General features: G+C 41.3%; 1 long non-coding RNA gene across 1 annotated transcript in view; it reads right to left on the bottom strand.

Moving 5' to 3' along the window:
- The window catches only part of LOC143842477 (uncharacterized), a 138133-nt gene extending 121950 nt beyond the window's left edge, over nucleotides 1-16183 (bottom strand). The window contains exon 1 of the long non-coding RNA XR_013233130.1: nucleotides 15934-16183. This is a non-coding gene — a long non-coding RNA (uncharacterized LOC143842477). The remainder of the gene's footprint in view (nucleotides 1-15933) is intronic.
- Between the last annotated feature and the right edge of the window lie 1027 nt (nucleotides 16184-17210).

Raw genomic sequence — 17210 nt, 5'->3', positions numbered from 1 at the left:
AGTATGTTGACATTGTTAAACATTGTTAAGAAGAAAGAGGATCAACTTACTCCTGGTGCACAAGCTTTGGGAGTGAACTCTATTTTAATAAGCAATGTGAAGATACCGGTGGGAAGATTCTTCTGACATGCTTAGAAGTGTTCTTTGAATTAATTTTGTGCAAAAATGGCTTCCTTACAGTAACATGAGTTGACAAGTTTTACAACCCTTTTCCAAGGACCATCATATTTATTAAAATATCCTAGCAGATTAGAAATCATTTATATCACTTTAATTCTGAATGTACTAGGCCTCCCAAATATGTTGTTACAGACAAAAAGACAAAAGAGAGATGCTAACAAAAGAGAGATGGTATAAAATGTGACAAGTTGACACTGCCAATGTATTCAGGAGAGCTGTTAATGGCTCATTGTCATGCTGATAGGCTCTCTCCTCCCCCCTTCTGTAATTCCCATGGATTCTTTCTGAGGGTGTAGTGCCCTTGTAAAGTTCAAGATGCTTGAAGTGGACACTTCTGTACATGCAAAAGGGGCCAAAATAAAAAGCTCAATCGACAGAAATATGGATAATGACAAATTTTAGAAGAGCCTTGAGGGGACTATATCATCATTTGCGACAGGAAACAAAATGCTTGCAGTGGGAATGCTGACAAGTCTGGTTGGGGGTGACAGACTTCACACATTGAACAGAGGATATCCATTTTCATGATGGCAATGAGCAGTTCTCAGCATCTGCTGCTTTACCCTGGAGCAACCCTCTTCTACCACCATCAATAATCACAAGAATGTGGGGGGGGGGGGGGGAGGAAGCATCAGATCCTTTTAATTCCACTCCTGCAAGTCTTTCTAAAAATAATGGATCTATGAGCCAGCAAAAGGCTCCTAGCATTCCTGGAGGAAATGTCAGCCCTTATCCTTTCTAGTCAGGCTCCCGTTCTGGCCATGGGTTAGAGATGGTGCTGGTCACCATGATGGATGATCTCCAGTGTCAGCTGGACAGAGGCAGCTCTGCTCTGCTCGTACTTTTAGATCTGCTGGCCTCATTTGATGTGGTGTTAAGTATGGCAGCAACCGTGCCTCACACATTGGCACACTGTACACCATAACTAGTAGTATACCACAACCATCTAGGCTTGGGAGCAAGCCAGACACAAGAACACCCTGACCAGACACACTGCCTGGACAGACTCCTGGAAACCAGGACATGCCTCAGCTTGCCCTCTGCTACAGGTTGGAATTTCAGGTGCCTCTGGACGCTGATTCCAATCCCCACCCCATAGTTTTCCTGATAGTGTGGTCTGGCCACAACTGATATGCACAGCTGTTCCTAGGCAAATTTCTTTGTCTTGCAACATCACTCATCCTTGGTCTCTCTGCCAGGGGAAATATCTTCCCCAAATACTAACTGCTAGACCTATTGAGACATGATGGCTCCCTTTTCTTAGACCCATTAATGCTTTTGTCTAAGCCCATCAATGGCCATATCCAGACCTGGCCAGGGCATTGCCCACCACCAGACTCACTGGAAATTTCCAACTAGCCTCCCACCTGGCTTACAGCACGTAGGCCAGCTCCCCCAAGTCCTATATAAACAATAGCTTTAACAAGCCCCATTGTTTATTTTGGATATGGAACCCATCTGAAACACCCTGCACTCTCTCCATACAGCCTGCTTTCTCTTGCCTATCTACTCTACAGGAAAGGTCATTATACTGGACCCTCTTTTCCCACCCTATTCTCCTCTATATGACTGCTTGTTAGTGTGTTAGATATATTTATGCTTTTATTAGTTTCTTTCTAATAAAAACTGTTCTTATTATTTATATAATTTACCAACATGTCTGCCTTGAGTTCTTAAGGGCATAACAGACCTCATAAACATAGGCAAAATTGGTCCTTAAATGCTATTACCCCCCCCCCCCACACACACACACACACACACACACACCTCGCTGCTCAGCTAATTCCCCAAGGCTTAATATATGTATCCCAGGGCACGTGTAAGCGCAATTCAGGTGACAATGGTCACACACGAGCTGTTAGCCTGCCACCTCACCAGTGCAGGGATTCATGAGACAGCCCTTCAATGGCTGGTTTATTTTGGTTTCTCCCCCAACATACAAAGGCTTCACCCACCTTCTTCTCACCTGCACATCCCCTTCTCTACCTCCCACACCAACCACACTTCGCTCTGTCTCTGCCCTTTTTATCTCCTCCTTCAGGCCCCACCTCCCCCCTGTTAAATGGGTGTGCCCACCCCTGGTTCTTGTCCCATGTGATCCAGGGTATTGTCCCTTTCTGGTCCTTCCAAGTCTCACAATAAGTATGCTGTCTTCTCTTCACAGGTTTCCTGCGCCCCTTGGCTCCTTAGCTGGGTTGCTTCTTGCTTGCTCTTCCCTGGCATATTAGGGGTGGGGCAAGGTGTATTCATTTTCCATCTCCCCTATTCCCCTCCCATGGGCTCGCTGAGGCTCCTTCCATCAATTTGGCTGACTCAGGCTTCTGTTCCTCCTGCCTACTTTGTCCACCAGCCACTCCAGATAAGCTGTCCCCTCCTTAATTGGAATCCCATCTCCCCTAGCCACCCTCCTTCAGCTCCCGCTTACCTGCCTTTCTGCCTCTTCTCCCCTGGCTTCTCTCAGGTTCTCCCTCTCTCCTTCTGAGGGCATGGAGTGACCTGGGAATGGGGCATTAGACTGCCTTCACTCTGGGCTTGGTGGCTGCACTAGCCCATCCTTGGTGTAAACTGCACGGAGCTTTTATTCCAACCCCAGATCGATTCAGTCCCTGCCCTCTACATAGAATGCGATTTCCATTTGGATTTTGGGTGATTTAAAATTTCGTTCTGCAGCAAGAAGGATTGATCCAGAGTGACCCTACCTTTATTGTGCGATATCTCAGACTGCTTTTAATGCTCAATATCCATTGGGAAAGAAAGCTCCTTGGTAGAGAACCTCTGATAGGTAACACCTGGTCATGTGACACGCTTGCCTTAAAGGAGAAGCCCCTAATTTCTCTCAACTTCTGTCGGTCCTGGATTTTTCCTCCATCCTCTGCCTTTTTCGATCTTCTCCCCCTCCCCTCCAAGAAAAGAAAGGCTCCCTGCATGGCTCCTCTCCCCCCCCCCCTTCAAGAAAAGAAAGAAAGAGGCTTGGCTCCCCCCCCACACACACACACACACCTTCTGAGCCTCCCTAACCATGTGCAGAAGACTTTCCTGTTTCAATGGGGAGGGGGGAGAGGAAGAATCGACTTCAAAACGATCTGAATTCAACAGGATTGACAATGGAATAAACAAAGTAAGTGCAGACTCTGCCCTTGTCTTGTACCCCCATGCTGGTTCGAAAGATTAGGGATGCAAGCAGTGTGAGGACCAGCATCCCAAGCATCTGCACCCATCTCCAGGCACTTGGTTCAAGCAGAGCCATCTGGAACTCAACGCTTCTAAGACAGAGATCCTGTGGCTGGATGGGGTGCAACTTAAGAACTCAGCCTCAGCCAGGAACTTGGGGGTGATTTTTGATACTTCCTTGTTAATGGAGGTGCAAGTCAACAGAGTAGCCCAACTGGCATTTTTCCACTTTCACCAAGACCGTTTATGCACTGGAGGTTTCATGCCAAGCTGCAGGCTGGAGTTTTAGTTGTGGCAAATTGCCCCACCTCTTCCTGCACCCACATGGGGGAGCATTTGGCCTGGTGCATCTCATCTGTCCCCAATTTGTGCTCCTGCATGGAAGCTGGGGCAGTGAAGTTCCCAGTGCGGAAATGGTCCAAGTGAGACTACTAGTGCCCTATCTTTCCTCAGAATACCTGGCTACATTAATCCATGTGATAGTCACCTCCCAGATAGATTTCTGTAACTCACTCTGCATGGGCCTTTCCTTGTCTTTGACCCAGAAGTTACAATTGGTGCAGAATGCAATTGCTAATGTTTTTACTGGAACATCTTGGAGGGTCCATATTCAGCTGGTGCTGAAGCAGCTGCACTGGTTACTGGTGGTGTTCTGGATAAAGTTTAAAGTTCAGGTACTTATCTTTAAGGCTATTCACAGTCTGGGCCCTGCATAACTGAGAGACTATCTGTCTCCTTATGCCCCCCCAGAGCCCTTTGCTTAGCTGGTTGTGAATAGGCTGGTGGTTCCTGGCTCACAGAAGGTGTGCCTAGCCTTGACCAGTGCCAGGGCTGAATCCTGCCTGGCGGGACGAGCTCCTGGACGAACTGGTAGTGAGCTGGTACTGCTGAGAGGAGCAGGAAATATATAAACAAAGAAACAAACAAATAAATAAATAATATGGTTGCTTCCTTACTAGCTTCTTATAGAGTTTTTTGTTTACTGGATCCCACGGGGAAAATTCACTACTAATGACATTGGGATTACACTGAGAATAAACATTGCGTTTTATTTACAGTAATGCAATCGTTTTACATCAAAATAATTATTAATTATGAAGAATTATTTTGATGGTCTATCATAATCCAGAAAAACCCTATTTTCTGATATTTTTCTTTAACAAAAAAGTGTCCCAATTGTATCCCTATTTATGACCTAGGGAATGATTGCATATGCAGCTGCCTTTTCCAGTTTCCTAGACGTTCAATTGCAGATGAAAGAAAAAGTACATTTCACTTTGCATATAAAAACAGGGCTGCACCACAAAGGGTTATTTTTTTAAAATCCTTTGAGACTCATAATATGCTTATTTTAGTAACGAGGGTGCTGCAAAACCTACAGCAGGCAGGCAGGAAACATAGTCTTCATTCTTATAGGGTTTTATGACATATTTTATATCTGAGATCATGGCCCAGATTTAACCCATTTCTTTGGGCCATCTGAATCGCAAACAAACTACCAAAGTCAGGCCACTCCTTCTGAAAGGGTCAGATATCCACTCATATTCTTAATGCTTGGAATAGAGAAGACAGAAACCACATACCAAACTCTGGCCATAGCATTATACAAGTCCAGATACCAGAATACCAGACGATGAAAAATAGTTACTAAATTTGCAACACATGGGAAATTGGCAGCTGTATGACTGTTGTATTAAATGGAGACATGTGATTGATTCAAATCATAAAACAAAGCTTTGTCTACAGATACAACAAAGCAAGGTGGTAATGTGGCAGAATGCTGTGGTCTTAGAACAATTCCAGAATGCTGATGAAGAATTATATAAATCAAAGTTGTACTATATTGATAACTAGCGGTAAAGCCCTCTGTACAAAATATACAACACACTCTAGGCTGGCTATGCCCTTTTTCAATACTCCACCCAGCCTCCACCCAGAAGAAAGTATTGAAAGGGACTGCAGGCTACTTAACAGGTGATCATCTGTAACAAGGGGGTGGGCAATCCCTTTTAAGGCTGTCATGTCCTCCCCACTGTACAGCCTTAATATGAGTCTTAGCACGGAATTTTTGAATCCATCCCCCCCCCAGAATTCTATCCTGATGCATATGTACACAAAGACTAAGGCAGAAATGATGTCAAAGCCCAAGACACCAAACCACTCATTTGATTCAATGATTTCTGCTTCCACAGCAGATGGTATACAACCTTTAGCAACATGTAAAAGTATATGAGAGAGAGATCCTAAGCATGACAACCGTAGTGAGATGAGTACACAAGTCCCCCTATTTCCATCTTGACATATATAGCTGGCACAGAGAAAAAGACAGGATATAGGGACATGAGGGTGATGGTTGCCACAACAGTATGCTATCACTTTCAGAACGTATGTCATTTTGTTGGCAATATGCCCCAAGGTTCATCAAAAGCTATGAATTTGCCATAGAGTTTCCAGTGAGTCCTAGAGTATTGCCTTGACACAATGATGTCACTTCTAGCTTCACCCCAGAAATGATGTCATGGCATTTGAGCAATAGTGATTTTTCACTGGATTTCCCCCCTCTCTCCCACTGTCCTAGTGCGCAGAAGTGGTGGGAGGGGGGGACTTATAGGATATTGCCATTCAGCAAACATTTTGTAGATAAAGCTCTCCTACTGTTTATCTTTATCATAATGGTTACACCTAAAACAACAAGGATTCTTCGTTTGGTGTTCATTACTCATCAGAGATCTGTGTCCACACAGGAATTTCTATGTATTTTCCTTTGTCAGCCTATATTTTACTTGCAATTTTCCCTCTTTATGTCCTAGACTGCTTTTTGAGTATTATTTTTAGTTTTATTTTATTATTTAAAAAATGCCAATTTTTGAAAGTCCTTAAAAATTCCTTTGGTGTCTTGGTGGGAGAAACCGTTGTTTTGAAGGGCTGACAGAAGGGAAATGGTGCTAATTTATACAGTTGCCAACCTCCAATTTCTGGCTGCTGCTGGTTTGCATTGTTGCCAACTCCCAGGTGGTGGCTGGAGATCCCCCAGAGTTACAATAAGTCTCCAGCTGTCTTCTCTGGACTAAAATGCACCTTTGTAAATTGATCTCTATGGCATTATACCCTGCTGAAGTCCCTCTCCTCCCCAAACCCCAAGGCTTCACCTCCAAAATCACCAGGCATTTCCCAACACAGAGCTAGCAACCTAATGATGTTGGGGATGGCTTTTGAAAATGCACAGCCTTGCATCCAGATGCTGTGCTCATTCCCTTGGGATTACATTCTTTTTCGAAGGGGAAGACCATTTAAAAACAGGTGTGAAAAACAGAATGCTGAGGATGGGGAAATCTGGAAAGCAGACAGTTAGAGGGCATTGTGTGAACGCTACTCAGAACAAGTCTCCAGTTTGGAAGCAAAGCAGAGGAAAATATCTGTGTAGTCGCAATGCCTGTCTGCCATTATCCATTGTATTCCCTTTTCTCCCATTAGTATTTCCACCAAATCATACTAATTAATAATCTTCACCCTGCATCACATTTTTATTCGTGTTATAATATTACTGTAATATTCTTGGTCACTGTGTAATCTCATTAGTTTAATGAGGAACTGAGATTATTTCAGGCATTAAAGAAGACTCCCACTGAAAACTCTGCAATCGTTGCAAAAAATATGTATGGTTTGACCTATTTAATTTTTTAATTATTGGTAAAATGACACACCTCTATATCTTTGGGAAGATGACATACATAGATTAAATCTATCCACCGAACACAAAAAACGGTGTTTTGAAGTATCTTTACTTAGAAATCTAAATAAACTAGTGATGTTTCCTTGCTGTAAAAGGATAACAGTGGCACCACCAGATAGCTGGCGTGGGACTGTGGTGAGAACATCAAACTGAGGAGCCTTGGGCTCAAATCCCCACTACCATGATCCTAACTGTAGTTAAGGTGACCAGATTGCCCCACTTTTGGAGGGACATCTGATGGTACCTGGAAAATTGTACTTACGTTGAAATTAAAATATATATATTACAATACTATTTTTTGCATTCTATGCATTCTATGAAACTTTTTGTTGCTCCATATAGACCAAATTTTTAATCAAGACCCCCCCCCCCCCCCGGTCAATGGTGTCCCGCTTTACCAATGTTAAAATCTGGTCACCTTAACTATAGTGGCAGTAGCAACCAAACCCAAAGGAGGTTTGGTAAAAGCAAACTTGAGGGAAAACTATTGTCAAAGCCAGAGCCATCAGGGGCAATGTCAGAAAGAGAGAATCGGGGTCATGATAGGGCTATGCCAAGAATTCTCCTATGCCAAGAATACTTACAAGTCTCCTTCTTATCACTCCCAACAGTGACAGTAATCTTGCTAAGTCACAAGTGTAGGGGGGGCAGTGGAGGCTTTTATAAGATGGGCATCCCCTCCCAGGAACTGTCTAGCCCCGCACATCTTTCCTTCTATCCTGCCCCTTTCAGTCATAGAGTAGGAACGGGCCTTATGTAGGTGCCATCGCTCTGGTCTGAGGTTAAAACCAGGGAGGGCCCAGAGTATCCTCTTCACCCTTCCAAATAGCACTCTCCCACAAGTGAGAGTATTGCCATGTGACTGGTCATGCTTGATACATGAGGACCTATGTATATTAAAATAAACTATTTTATTAAACAAGATGGGTGGGGACATTTGGAAGCAACGGCTTTAACAGGGAAGTATCTTCAGCTAGCAGGGCAAAATTTAAAATACAAAGGAACCAGCAAGAAAACAAGAAGTCATTTTTTGACTAATAGCTATAACAGTCATGAATGGAGTCTCTGTTGTCATTCTGAACTGTGTCAACTAACCAGTATTTTACACCGAGTATAAATCACTTGAAAGACATTTTCCCTTAAAATCTTTGCTTTCCAGTCTAAATACTGCCAGAAAAGGATAGTGATTGTTCATACATGGACAAAGCTCCTAAGCATGAGGTAGTCACTCAGCTCCAGGTTTTCCCAATGTGGCCAATTATTGCCATCCATTTCAATCCAGGTTTAAACATGGATTTGGGAAGGAGACAGGCAGGGTAACTTCTGTTGTTGACCTAGGCTGGAAGATTACCTGGGAGTCTGAATTCACATTGATTTTGCTACATCTTTTGCCAGCTTTCAAGACCTTCTTCTATGGCAGGAATCCCCAAGGTGTTGCCTGCTGACACCTTTGTTGGCATTCACCAAGTGTTTTCAGAAAGTGGGTAGGGCTAGATGGTGCTTTTTGAGTTTCTGACATTTATGGTATAATAGCACCTGTGCTTTTATGTAAAGTACTTTAGCCATGCAAATAGCAGAATAATATTCTAAAAACACAGAGGGTTTTTCTAAAATGCTTAACGCACCTCACTGGAATGTCTACTGAAGTCATCAGATCTTTCCAATTTAATTTTTTTAATATATAATTCAGGTTGAGGTTAATACCAAAAAATAATGTATGTGCCTATCAACTTCTGGCCAGAATCTCTCTTATTGTGCAATTAACGCTCACCGCCTCTTCCACATTATTACAAGAAATGGTGCAAGATGAAAATGGCTGGGCTCATGACAGAAGGCAAAGATATAGTTTTTTTTCTTTTTAGTATTGCGTAAGTGAAGACGGATACTGCCGGGTTTTTTGACTGGCTTAATATATATAATGACTTTGCGTGTATGCAGGAAAATACTTTTAAACATGGGTTAATTTTGATGGATTGAACCTATACAGATGGCATGTATTTGGCATCAAATTCTATGGAAGCTGTTGAAGTTGTGAGCCAGTATCTGAACACAGTAATGGACTGGATACAGGTGAACAAACTGAAATGTGAAACTGAGATAAAATAGAGTTTCTGTTAGCTGATGTTCCTGTTGACCTCTGAAATCTTAAGAACCAGGTATGCTTAGGCTGGAATGCCAGCAGTGCACTTCCCTTGGAAAGCCTGACCTAATTGCCATTTCCCATCACTTTTTGATAGTATCACTTACAGGGAGTGCCTCCCCTTAGGAAATCAATCTAAGTCACTGCTTGCATTCTGAACAGCAGTTAAGACTCAATTGTTTAAAAATGTCAGTGAGCCTTTCTGAGAGTCTTCCTGTAGAAGTGTTTGGTTTTGTCCGCTTCATTTTCCAATATTTGTTAAACTGCTGAAAGTAAACAAATATATAAATAAGGAAATAGAAAGATTTCTACAAAATGTGTCAAATCTTTTCTGTCTGGTATTTCTGTCTTAAGCAATACCACTTTACTATACCATATTTGGAAATATTGGTTCTATTATATCCCATTTATACACATAATATGTAGCTATCTTTCAAAAACATATATAATTAACTCCATGGTGAACTCATGCCATTAGAATAGTTACATGTTCTTATTTTCCAATATCATTATAAAGCACTGATGTGATTGGAGATGTCTCAGAACTAATCTTCTTAAACTTGTATTATATGTTTAATACTAAAGATTTCCAATATTAAAGCATTCTTCATGCCTTCATGCTCCAACAAAATGTACCAGATCTCATAAACCCATGAGTAACAGCCACCCACAAGAGTGCTTTAGACATTTGTAAATCTGCAATACTTATTTCAAGAACCCCCTAAGCCTCCCCAATAGTCCGTGCTCCCAAAAGCTTCTTAAACATTAATGGATTATGCCAAATCCAAAACAAATGATTTAGAAAGTGTTTTACTTTATAGATGTCATTTCTCTCATTCATGTCATTCTGTTCTTTTTCTATAAGTCCTAGCATCTTCCTTAAAGTATTTTATTACTGGGATGTAGCTAATTATTTTGAGAGGAATGCTGATTTATTAAACTACAATGTTACCACAGAATAGAATGAAATTTTGTTATTGAATTCACCATTTTTCGTTCTCTTTGTATCCTTATACATACTTGTTATAACCCTATCAGTTCTTCTTTTGAAGATGTAACAAGATCAGACAATAAAATCAGTTTTATATTTTGTTCTACATAGATGCCTTCCACCAGTTTTAGTACCTTCTTATATTATCATTTGCTCTAATTTTCCATGCCAGAGAATCTGTAGTTAAAGCAAACACAGAACAGTTCTGTCAAGGACCGCTTCTTAATGATATTTTTCTCTGAAGGCTCATTAGTCACTGTTAATCTAGGTATCAGATACTATGTATATTAAATAAGGTTTGCCTAATTTGGTGTCTTACAATTATCAGTCTTATGGCCCCAATAAAAGACTGATAAACAGTTTGAAGTATTTAATCTGGGGAAATTTCCATACATTCCAACAATTCAAACTTTCACAGGACTTGAGTGTTCACATGAAGCTCTGTGAGATATGGGGCATCTCCACTGCCTTGCACTCTATCTTTAGCTTTAGGTAGCAGCAACACACCGCTAAATAGTAACTAGATATAGGTCAAACTGTAAATCTAAAGAAATATGTGACATACTGACAGTTTAGAGACATTGCCTGCCTTAGAGAAAATGCTGGAAAATGTGATTAAATTGGGGACCAATGGAGAGGGAAAAAAATCTGTTTTTGCTTAGACGTGCTGGCAGCCAATAAGATGACTGCTAGAAATTTATATAGGAAGGGAGATTGGTGGGTAATAAGAAAAATGATCAGATCCTCTGGCTCTGTAAATCAGCATAGAGCTGCCCTGAAAGGCTTCTAGAATCTCAAGTTTTACAAGATAAAGATTAGCAAAGGAATAAATGAATGTTAACACCAGCACCTGATTTACTAGATTTACAAATGAGTGCTCAGATTTAAAACTCACTGGCTGAACTATTACTTTGGGATAGACCAGAGTAAAAAGAACCAAGGCAATGCTTTAGAATCTCTGCTTGCGAAGATTAATACCCCATCCGTGATTGACCCATATTAAAAATGATAGAAGATGCTTTCCAGCACTCTAATCACTTCCCTTGCATTCCAGATTATATCCTATTATGCTTTGTTAATGAGGTAAACATATCCTCTCAGTTGTTTGAAATTATTTACCTTCCTAATTTTATTATCATTTAAAAACAGTCATGTTACCTATGATGCACAGGCATTGATCATTCAGTGTTTTTAATCACATGCTCCTCTCAGTTGACTCATTGCTTTGTCTAAACCGCACCAATTAACAATGAGCTTAACTAAGATTAGTAATCCCTAATCAAGGTTAATGAATTAAAATGGTTTCAATTTGCTTGTCACAAACAGCGACAATAAAAATAAGACGCACATCATACATCTAACTTGCAAGGTTACAGGTCCAAATCTCAAAACTAGTTATGGTTCAGTTGATCATTTTGTTGTGCTCTTAAATTTCCTGCTTACAAGATAAACACATTATAGAAACAGCCTAGTGGCACACTAAAAGCTAACAAATGTACTGTGGCAGCAGCTTTTATGAGCCAGAGCCAGATGCATCATCCAGTGCATGAATTTTTACCCTCCATTGATAGAATACTATGGATATGAGCAGGGAGAGGGTAGGAGGGAAAGAGAACTTATTTTGAAACATGGTTAGAAGGTTGCATTACAGTGAAAAGCAAATATGAAAATAAAATCTTGTGGGGGGAAATGTGGGTGGTACTGGCTGACCTGCGAGGTTGGCTGATGGGATGGTGCAGTGAGTACAGGTCAGCCAGAGGCTCTACAACTCTCATTTTACTCTGTTGCATGATCTTTTCTCCCCCCCCCCCACCCGATGGTGAGGCCTTGCAGTGCAGTGGGAGCCATTGGCAGTGCTTGCTTTAAGCGGGGCCACTTCTGGGAGCAGCTCAGTAGGCACATCACCATGGGGAAGGGGCCTCAGAATGGGTGGGTTGGTGGCCATACCTTGTGATACTTCTCCTTCCCTCCCTCTTTGCTCTGGTGGCCATCCAGGCTGCCTACCAGACAGCCACACATCTCCCAAACTGGATCTTCCAAATCTCACCCCCTTCACTCTCATTACCCCACTTTCATACAATTCCTGGAAAGTCAGGAGAATGGGAGCTTCTTAACCTAGTCAGGCAGGTCATTCCATAAGATGAAGGCCACAACCAAGAATATACGGTTGACAGAGTTTAAATATGTAAAGGAGTTCAGCACAATCTGCATAAAAAATAAATAGCTTTATTGAGAATTGATACAACTTTATAAAGAGAAGGCAGAAAGAGAGAGATGTAACGAACTGTTCTTCGTCTGAAGGCAAACAAGGAGGAAGTGTGCTCAAAGAGGCAGGAAGTCTCCAACTGAGCCAATCTGGACATAGGAGGAGCTAATTTGAAAAATACTAGGAAGTTCCTGTCTACACAATTCTTCCAGTGCCCTCTGTAGGATACTCTTCATATATGCTGCTGAATCATGCACACTACAGATTTTGCATATTCTAACGTGCACAAGTATGGGCAGTTATCCATTTTGCCCATATGATGATCCCTCCCACAAAGGCAATACTTTGCCTACATTTTTATTTTCATTCTGTGATTAAGTCATAATTCTCTCCCGAAGAACTTCATCTGTCCCACCCTTTGTCAGTATGATACTTTACTGCTGGCTCAGTCCAGGAACCTGAATGAAGGATCAGGAGCCCACATCAACTTCAGAAAGATAAATGGCACCCAAGGCACTTTTATAGAAACAACCAAATGTTTTATTTAACATAGAAGAAATAAGTCAGATGCAATCAGGGTTTGACATTTCTGAGGTAAAACCAGTACAAGCACAATCTTTAGTTCTTAAACTTTTCACAGGGATTTAATATTTATTTGTTTGTTTGTTTGTTTGTTTGTTTATTTATTTATTTATTTATTCAATTTATTGACTGCCACTCCCAAAGGCTCGTGGCGGTTTACATATGTCCCACTAAAAACCCCATTAAAACCCCATTAAAAGGATTATAACAACAACAATCAACAGCAAGTAAAGATGGCGGAACCCTCAACCCCCCCCCCCATTCATCTATTAGAGGGAGGAGAGGGGAGAGACCAATCAGATGGTGTCCATTGTTGGCAACAGGGGAACTCCAATTGCTCGTCCTGCACTAACCTGGCCTCAACTATAGACCTGGTGGAAGAGCTCCATTTTGCAGAAGACAGCAAGGTCCCGTAGGGCCCGCAACTCACCCGGGAGCTCATTCCACCAGGTTGGGGCCAGGACCGAAAAGCCCTGGCCCTGGTCGAGGCCAGGCATGCCTCTCTCGGGCCATGAATGTTGAAAGGCTTTTGTTCCAATATTTTCCCCCAAACACTTCAGTATACATCCTTTGAGAAATATCTATCTCCTTTGGTTTCCAGAAGGCTTGCACACTCTTTATAGTACTCAAATCCTTTCTCTTAAAACACCAGTACTTGTCCTGAGTTTTTAACTAACTCTTAAGGTCTCTCAAGGCAATTTCTAACCACACTGGACTAGGGATCTCTGCAATCTTCAGAACTAACTCCCTGTTTAAGTAGACAGAGAATTTTATTCTATTTTAAAGATCTGCCCCCTTTCTTTGGGCTGAGTGGAAGTTTCTGTTTGCTTTCCAAACTCACTTGCCAACTTTTCTTCCAGTTCTCTGTATTAAATGGCTCCCAGCTAAGGCTGATATCAGATTCTATCCAGTCAAGTCAGAAATCTGACAGATTCTCTCCTCCTCATGCAGCTCTTAAGTCATTCTCTGCTCAACTGATGCTAACCTATCAGATTTCTTGGAGTAGCCTGTCACTCAAGGCTCTCTCTTTCTGTGCTCCTGATAGTAGCATAGATGCAACATTCTGAAGTAGAATCTATAAACTGACTTAGAGGGGATACCTATACACTCTGATGCAATCCAGTATTCTAGTCTTGATGTTACCATGGCATGGATCCAGGTTGGCAAATGAGCCAATTCAAGAGTGGGGGGGGGGGGTCATCTTGCAGGCAACACTGAGCTGCCTTTACTTGCTTCTCCAGCAATAATTCTGGATCCAGTGTAACCCCTAAGTTCTGAATCAGTTCAGCAAGAGTCAGTGTAAATTTATTGAAAGTGAGAAGCACAATGTCTTTCACGACATCTGCCTTCCCAACCAGCACCACTTCTGTCTTGCCTGGGTTCAGTTTAAATGTATTTGTTTTCTGCTGTTTGACCACAGCAGTCAGAGAGTGGCTCAAGACCTTTACCACATCATTGGGGGATTTGGACAGAAAGATAGAGAGCTGGATTCCATCATTATATTGACAACATCCAATGCCAAAGCAATTTGTGATTTCTCCTAAAGCCTTTATGTATAGGTTGAATAACTTGGGGGATAAGATTACACCCTGTAGTATTGAACTTCACAAGCCAAGTACCAAACTCAAGACAGCTGATCTTCAATGGCAATACTTTAAGTCAGATCCATAAAGAATTATTTTCTAAAGTACTCCTACCCTCCAACATCTCAATAGGATAGCATGATCATAGAATCATAGAATCATAGAATCATAGAGTTGGAAGGGGCCATACAGGCCATCTAGTCCAACCCCCTGCTCAATGTAGGATCAGCCCAGAGCATCCTAAAGCATCCAAGAAAAATGTGTATCCAAGCTTTGCTTGAAGACTGCCAGTGAGGGGGCGCTCACCACCTCCTTAGGCAGCCTATTCCATTGCTGAACTACTGTATGATCTACTGTATGAAAGGATTTAGACAGATCCAGGAGGAGCAACAAAGAGATATCGTCTTGGTCTTTCTTCAGGTGCAGAACATTAAATAAAATCAGAAGATCCATCTCTTTCTAGTAGCCTGGCCTGAAGCTAGACTTAAGAGAGTCCAGAGACCAAATGGTCTCTGAATAGGCAAAAGTAAGTTGTATAGTAGACCAACTTCTAGTGAATTACAATTACTTTCTGAAGGAGTATGCCAGCCCACATTGTGTTGAAACCAACAGCACAATTGTGATCAGAGTTGCACCTTTACAAACTTAATGATTTGAGTGAATTTAAAAGAGTGTACATTTTCTTAGGATTGCACTGCATGTTCAGTCACATGGAAAAGCATTCAATACATCTAATTAATAAAAGGTTTGGGTAAACAATCATGCATTCTTCATTCTGTTAGTTTCAACCGCTTTCCTCATTGGGAAAATGTGACCAATGGGGAGGTAGGCCTCTACCAGTCTGCAGGCCATGGCACATAAGATTCTATCAGTCTTGAAAGCATTCTAGACCCATTCCATAGGCAGGGAATTACATCAAAGCCAGGTAAGAATTGCTCATGGAGTGTTCGATGGAAAGTCAGTATCACAACAGCAATCTTTTCCTTCATAACAGTGACAAAAAATGAAATCTAAAGCACTTACCTTTCCAACTTGTATTTTGTTCATGTTTCTTCTTTCATTGCCATTTATTGTTTTAAAATGGTAATCCCCTACAAATCACTTGCCATTTGCTATTATGATTACAAGGTCAGGAGAAAAATGCCTACCTGAAAATAGCAAAGCAAGATTTATTGTGCTGACTTGCAATAGCTTGTTCAGCACATAAGTTACAGAGTGAACATGAAAAATAAACTAGACATATAATCCACTTTTATGTAAAATAACAGCACTTAGCATTTTGAAATGCAGCTGTGCAAAGTTTATGATGAATATTCAACATAAAGGAAACAAACACATTTATCTTACCTTTTCATTGTTAAGTGTTTCCATATGACATTTGACTATTTATGTCATTAATTATATAATTTCTCTTCCACAGGAGGCCTATTTACAGCTTTCGCTCTCCCTCCTGGAAGAAACCAGGCTTCAGTACTCTTGGCTATCTATAGTATTAAAATTCCTCTGGAGAGGATGGATTTTATTATGATGAAAAGAAAGCAAGAAAGATTGCAGTCCTACTAACTATACTCTCTAATAGGCTTTCTTGCCCATTACCCTTCTTCAAAGCCAGGGAGTGGACTCCTTTGAAAACCCAGCATTTATCTCTCCAGGTATCTATGGTAACTGCTGCATCTTCAGTCACTGAAGATGGTTCCATGGTTACCACAATTACTGCCGAGCAATAGGTTTGCTTAGTGGAACAGGTATAACTGGAAAATTTTATGAAGATAGGCATTCTTTTGGTACTCCCTAATAAATATAAACCTTAGGCAACAACTTTCCTAGCATAAAACAGTGCTCTCAGACATGATGCAATGTTGCAATGTAAAACAGTGCCTAGCAGGTGCTAAACCTGACAGCCTACACAAACATTGGTTCATTATGCTCGGTTGAAAACAGAGCTGACTAGGAAAAAGGAGACATGGATCTAAGCAGGGTTTTAGACAAGATTTAGGGTGTATTCATCACTAACCAAGCCATAGTTCATTTGTGACAAAAATGAGCCAAAGTGTTCAAAATCACATATTCCCTATCCTCATGCATAGTATTTAAATTGCAAATGAGAAAATCTTCAACAACCTGCAGTTTGTTGTGATATCACAATAAAGACAGTTCCATCCTGCATTGTGATATAATTCTAGTTTAGGATCTTGGTTTGTAAGCAAGAAACAAACTGCAGTTTATCATTAATTGCAGTTCCTTGATTTGTTATGGTTGTTATGTCAACCCCCAATGCTGTCATTAACAACACTGCTTAGGTCTTGCAGACTGAGGGACATGGGTTACTTGCCATTACAGATTTCTATAATTGTTGTTGTTGTTGTTGTCGTCGTCAGTCAATCAGTTGTGTTCGAATCTTGATGACTCTATGGCACAGATGTCGCCACAGTCCCTGATCCCGCACTGCCTCCCTCACCTATGCAATGTTCTGACCAGTGTCCACTTCAATTCCATCCAACCACCATCCCCTTTGTCAGCCTAGTTTCCTTCTTCCACTAACCAATCCTAGCATAATTGCTTTTTCCATTGAGTTGGGTCATATGATATGGCTAAAGTAAGTGAGGCACAGTCTCATGATTTTG

This window comes from Paroedura picta, chromosome 7, assembly GCF_049243985.1.
Source record: "Paroedura picta isolate Pp20150507F chromosome 7, Ppicta_v3.0, whole genome shotgun sequence".
NCBI lineage: Eukaryota > Metazoa > Chordata > Lepidosauria > Squamata > Gekkonidae > Paroedura > Paroedura picta.
The sequence above is the reverse complement of the archived record's forward strand: the minus strand, read 5'-3'. Positions and strand labels throughout refer to the sequence as shown.